Raw genomic sequence first — 6884 nt, 5'->3', positions numbered from 1 at the left:
TCACATGCTCTCAGGGTGAGTACTGTCATTCAGATAAGATCCATTCGGTTCTCCATTTCAGCTAACCTGTGGGGGGAGTTACATTCATTTCTGTAGTCACATTCACTTTTTAACTATATTTAGTACAGAATGGGCAGCACTGCCAGGGCAATTCAATGGTAGACTCTGGGCTGATACCATCTCTATTGTGGACAATTCAGTGGTCAGTCCTGGTCTATAACTGATAAATCTCTATTGTTCCAGGACAATTCATGGTAGATCCTGGACTCTGGGCTGGAATAACTATATTGTTCCAGGACAATTCAGTGGTAGACTCTGGTCTAATACCATTTCTATTGTTCCCAGGACAATTCAGTGGTAGATTGGGCTGAATACCATCTCTATTGTTCCAGGACAATTCAGTGGTAGATCCTGGACTCTGGGCTGAATACCATGGTCTATATTCCAGGACATTCTATAGATGGTCTAATAATTTCTATTGTTCCAGGTCAATTCATGGTAGACCCTGGTCTATAATCTCTAGATGTTCCAGGATAATAGACGGTCCAATTCAGTGGTCTACTGAATAATCTCTATTGTTCCAGGACAATTCATAGATCTGGGCTGAATACCATCTCTAGATGTTCCAGGACAATTCAGTGATAGATGGTCTATAACTCTAGTTGGTCTATAAGTGGTAGATGGGCTATAATCTCTAGATCCAGGTCAATTCAGTGGTGAACCCTGGGCTGGAATACCATCTCTGTTGATGGACTATAGATGGTCTAATAACTATAGATGGTCTATAGATAGTCTATAGATATTCAATGTTGTCCAATGAATAGTGTGATAGTTAGTTGAGCATTTAAAATATTCAGCGTGCTCTGTTTAGGGGATGAAGGTAATGACTTAAACCATCCGCAGGAGACCTGGGCAGCCACTCATGACTGCTCTAGACAGAACCCACCTCACAGAGACAACAACAGCTTCACACTCTGGGAACTCCACTCTGTTGTTCCAGGACAATTCAGTGGTAGACTCTGGACTGAATACATCTCTATTGTTCCAGGACAATTCAGTGGTAGACCCTGGGCTGAATACCATCTCTATTGTTCCAGGACAATTCAGTGGGACTCTGGGATGAATACCATCTCTATTGTTCCAGGACAATTCAGTGGTCTCTGGTGAATACCATCTCTATTTTCCAGGACAACCAGTGGTAGACTCTGGGCTGAGACCATCTTCATTCTTCCAGGACAATTCAGTGGTAGACCCTGGACTCTGGGCTGAATACCATCTCATTGTTCAGGACAATTCAGTGGTAGACCCTGGGCTGAATACCATCTCTATTGTTCCAGGACAATTCAGTGGTAGACTCTGGGCTGAATACCATTTCTATTGTTCCAGGACAATTCAGTGGTAGACCCTGGACTCTGGGCTGAATACCATCTCTATTGTTCCAGGACAATTCAGTGGTAGATCCTGGACTCTGGGCTGAATACCATCTCTATTGTTCCAGGACAATTCAGTGGTAGATCCTGGATTCTGGGCTGAATACCATCTCTATTGTTCCAGGACAATTCAGTGAGTAGATCCTGGAGGACAATTCTGGGCTGAATACCATCTCTATTGTTCCAGGACAATTCAGTGGTAGATCCTGGACTCTGGGCTGAATACCATCTCTATTGTTCCAGGACAATTCAGTGGTAGACTCTGGACTGAATACCATCTCTATTGTTCCAGGACAATTCAGTGGTAGACTCTGGAATACCATCTCTATTGTTCCAGGACAATTCAGTGGTAATATGAATACCATCTCCTATTGTTCCAGGACAATTCAGTGGTAGACTCTGGGATGAATACCTGTTCCAGGACAATTCAGTGGGACTCTGGGATGAATACCATCTCTATTGTTCCAGGACAATTCAGTGGTAGACTCTGGGCTGAATACCATCTCTATTGTTCCAGGACAATTCAGTGGTAGACTCTGGGCTGAATACCATCTCTATTGTTCCAGGACAATTCAGTGGTCCTGACTCTGGGCTGAATACCATCTCTATTGTTCCAGGACAATTCAGTGGTAGACTCTACTGAATACCATCTCTATTGTTCCAGGACAATTCGTGGTAGACCCCATGAATACCATCTCTATTGTTCCAGACTCTGGAGACTCTGGGCTGAATACCATCTCTATTGTTCCAGGAAATTCAGTGGTAGACTCTGGGCTGTATACCATCTCATTGTTCCAGGACAATTCAGTGGTAGACAAGGGCTGAAAATCTCTATTCTTCCAGGACAATTCAGTGGTAGATCAGGATTACATCTCTATTGTTCCAGGACAGTCAGTAGACTCTGGACTGAATACCATCTCTATTGTTCCAGGACAATTCAGTGGTAGACTCTGGGATGAATACCATCTCCCAGACAATTCAGTGGTAGACTCTTCGGGATGAATACCATCTCTGTTGTTCCAGGACAATTCAGTGGTAGACTCTGGGCTGAATACCATCTCTATTGTTCCATTCAGTGGTAGACTCTGGGCTGAATACCATCTCTATTGTTCCAGGACAATTCAGTGAGACTGGGGCTGAATACCATCATGTTCGAGGACAATTGGGGTAGACTCTGGGATGAATACCATCTCTGTTGTTCCAGGACAATTCAGTGGTAGACTCTGGGCTGAATACCATCTCTATTGTTCCAGGACAATTCAGTGGTAGACCCTGGGCTGAATATCATCTCTATTGTTCCAGGACAATTCAGTGGTAGACTCTGGGATGGTTCCAGGACAATTTAGTGGTAGACTCTGGGCTGTATACCATCTCTATTGTTCCAGGACAATTCAGTGGTAGACTCTGGGCTGAATACCATCTCTATTGTTCCAGGACAATTCAGTGGTAGACCCTGGACTCTGGGCTGAATAACATGTTCCAGACTTCAGTGGTAGACCCTGGGCTGATACCATCTCTATTGTTCCAGGACAATTCAGTGGTAGACCCTGGGCTGAATACCATCTCTATTGTTCCAGGACAATTCAGTGGTAGACCTGGACTGAATACCATCTCTATTGTTCCAGGACAATTCAGTGGTAGACCATGGGATGAATACCATCTCTATTGTTCCAGGACAATTCAGTAAGTAGACTCTGGGCTGAATACCATCTCTATTGTTCCAGGACAATTCAGTGGTAGACTCTGGATGAATACCATCTCTGTTGCTCCAGGACAATTCAGTGGTACTCTGGGCTGAATACCATCTCTATTGTTCCAGACAATTCTGGGATGAAATACCATCTCTATTGTTCCAGGACAATTCAGTGGTAGACTCTGGGCTGAATACCATCTCTATTGTTCCAGGACAATTCAGTGGTAGACTCTGGGCTGAATACCATCTCTATTGTTCCAGGACAATTCAGTGGTAACTCTGGGATGAATACCATCTCTATTGTTCCAGGACAATTCAGTGGTAGACTCTGGGCTGAATACCATCTCTATTGTTTCCAGGACAATTCAGTGGTAGACTCTGGGCTGAATACCATCTCTATTGTTCCAGGACAATTCAGTGGTAGACTCTGGGATGAATACCATCTCTATTGTTCCAGGACAATTCAGTGGTAGACTCTGGGCTGAATACCATTTATTGTTCCAGGACAATTCAGTGGTAGACCCTGTTACCATCTCTATTGTTCCAGGACAATTCAGTGGTAGACTCTGGGATGAATACCATCTCTATTGTTCCAGGACAATTCAGTGGTAGACTCTGGGCTGAATACCATTTCTATTGTTCCAGGACAATTCAGTGGTAGACTCTGGGATGAATACCATCTCTATTGTTCCAGGACAATTCAGTGGTAGACTCTGGGCTGAATACCATGGTACAAGCCTCAGGTAAACGGTGACAGAGTAAAGATCCACCAGTTTAGTTAACAAGGGGAGAAAAACCTCTACTGAAGGTGGAATCAGCATTACACGAGAATGCCTGTCAGTATCTGGTTGAAACAAGGTCTAAAGTTCAACATTCAGTGAGTGGGTCTACACTCCCAGACAGAGTAACTCTACAGTCAATCAGTAGCTGAGAGATTAGAGTCTAACTACGTAAATACACGTGTGTCTTTATCTTACCGGCTGGCGTAATGCTCGATGCGTGAATGGGTGTCGTCATGGGAAAGCTGGGGGGAGGACGCAGGCCTGCAGACAGAGAGAGAGGAGAGGAGTGGAAGAGAACGAAAGAGAAAGACACAGAGGGAATAAAACCTAAAGATGTCAGCTGTTATGATCCAGACAACACACGCTTCAACAGGTCCACTAGACAGTGTCATGTCAATATGAACCACAGAGCTCTATATAGCCCCTAGCACCCACAGCACAGTGCAGAGACAGGATGAGTTATAACATGATATAGACTACAGGATGAGTTATAACATGATATAGACTACATTTGAGTTATAACATAAAGATATAGACTACTGTACAGTGACAGGATGAGTTATAACATGATATAGACTACAGGGATGAGTTATAACATGATATAGACTACAGTAACAGGATGAGTTATAACATGATATAGACTACAGTACAGAGACAGGATGAGTTATAACATGATATAGACTACAGAGACAGGATGAGTTATAACATGATATAGACTACAGTGTTGACAGGATGAGTTATAACATGACATAGTTACTACAGTACAGTGACAGGATGAGTTATAACATGATATAGACTACAGATGAGTTATAACATGATATAGACTACAGGATGACTGATATGTGACAGTTATAACATGATATGGATATAGATGAGTTATAACATGATATAGACACAGGATGAGTTATAACCTGATATAGACTACAGGATGAGTTATAACATGATAAGACTACAGGATGAGTTATAACATGATATAGACTACAGGATGAGTTATAGTGATATAGGATGAGTTATAACATGATATAGACTACAGGATGAGTTATAACCTGATATAGACTACAGGATGAGTTATAACCTGATATAGACTACAGGATGAGTTATAACATGATATAGACTACAGTACAGTGACAGGATGAGTTATAACATGATATAGACTACAGGATGAGTTATAACATGATATAGACTACAGTACAGAGACAGGATGAGTTATAACATGATATAGACTACAGAGACAGGATGAGTTATAACATGATATAGACTACAGTGACAGGATGAGTTATAACATGATATAGACTACAGTGACAGGATGAGTTATAACATGATATAGACTACAGGATGAGTTATAACATGATATAGACTACAGGATGAGTTATAACATGATATAGACTACAGGATGAGTTATAACTGATATAGACTACAGGATGAGTTATAACATGATATAGACTACAGGATGAGTTATAACCTGATATAGACTACAGGATGAGTTATAACATGATATAGACTACAGAGGATGAGTTATAACATGATATAGACTATCAGGATGAGTTATAACATGATATAGACTACAGTGACAGATGAGTTATAACATGATATAGACTACAGGATGAGTTATAACATGATATAGACTACAGTTTTGCAACAGGATGAGTTATAACATGATATAGACTACAGGATGAGTTATAACATATAGACTACATGGATGAGTTATAACATGATATAGACTACAGGATGAGTTATAACATGATATAGACTACAGTACAGTGACAGGATGAGTTATAACATGATATAGACTACAGTGACAAAACATGATATAGACTACAGGATGTTATAACATGATATAGACTACAGGATGAGTTATAACATGATATAGACAGTATCAGGATGAGTTATAACATGATATAGACTAACATGATATAGACAGAGTACAGGATGAGTTATAACATGACATAGACTACAGACAGGATGAGTTATAACATGATATAGACTACAGGATGAGTTATAACCTGATATAGACTACAGTGAGTTATAACCTGATATAGACTACAGTACTTTGTATGACAGATAACATGGATGAGTGTTGTGTTGTGCTGGTTTAATGTTCTGCAGCAGACACAGGATACATGAACACTGACAGCCACATAAAATAACTAACAGGAGTGTGTGTGTGTGTGTGTGTGCGTGTGTGTGTGTGTGTGTGTGTGTGTGTGTGTGTATGCGTCTGTATTGGTGTGTGACACTGAACAGGGTACTCACGCATGATCTACCGGCCAGAAGTTGATCAGAGTTACGGGACTGGAACACAGGAGAGGTGACATGAGGACATGAGACGCAGGACCTCAAAACGCATTAGAACAAACACACACAAGTCCCCATACTCAACTCTCACAAAAAAAACACACACACACACACCCTCATACTGGAACACAGGAGAGGTGAGATGAGGACACACCTCACAAACACATTAGAACAAACACACACACACACACAAGTACCCATACTCAACTCTCACAAACACACACACACACACCCTCATACTCCACTCTCACACACACAGATTACCAGGGTTGTTTTATAAGAGCAGGTTTAATTGGTTATGTCTGTGTGTGTGTGTGTGTGTGTGTGTGTGTGTGTGTGTGTGTGTGTGTGTGTGTGTGTGTGTGTGTGTGTGTGTGTGTGTGTGTGTGTGAACATGTCTCTCTCTGTGTATTTGAACGTTCTCTGGATTCTATACGGTTCAGCCCAATGGCATCAAAAGGGACAGACTGTCTGATCTACTCACTGTTTGGTCTTCCAACAGATACACCTTTATTCATGCAGGTCTGACGCATGACTTCTCTGCATCACACACACACACGCGCACGAGCGTTCACTGACATCAAATATCATCAAATAAATCTGAATTTACCAGAGCAACTAAAGAAATCACTCAGTGAACAATTCAGGCCAAGGGCAAGTAGACATAATCACAGACGCACACAC

General features: G+C 41.6%; 1 pseudogene; it reads right to left on the bottom strand.

The window, feature by feature from the left end:
• The window catches only part of LOC135542927 (dystrophin-like), a 19797-nt pseudogene continuing 12913 nt past the window's right edge, over positions 1 to 6884 (bottom strand).

This window comes from Oncorhynchus masou, chromosome 7, assembly GCF_036934945.1.
Source record: "Oncorhynchus masou masou isolate Uvic2021 chromosome 7, UVic_Omas_1.1, whole genome shotgun sequence".
Taxonomy (NCBI): domain Eukaryota; kingdom Metazoa; phylum Chordata; class Actinopteri; order Salmoniformes; family Salmonidae; genus Oncorhynchus; species Oncorhynchus masou.
The sequence above is the reverse complement of the archived record's forward strand: the minus strand, read 5'-3'. Positions and strand labels throughout refer to the sequence as shown.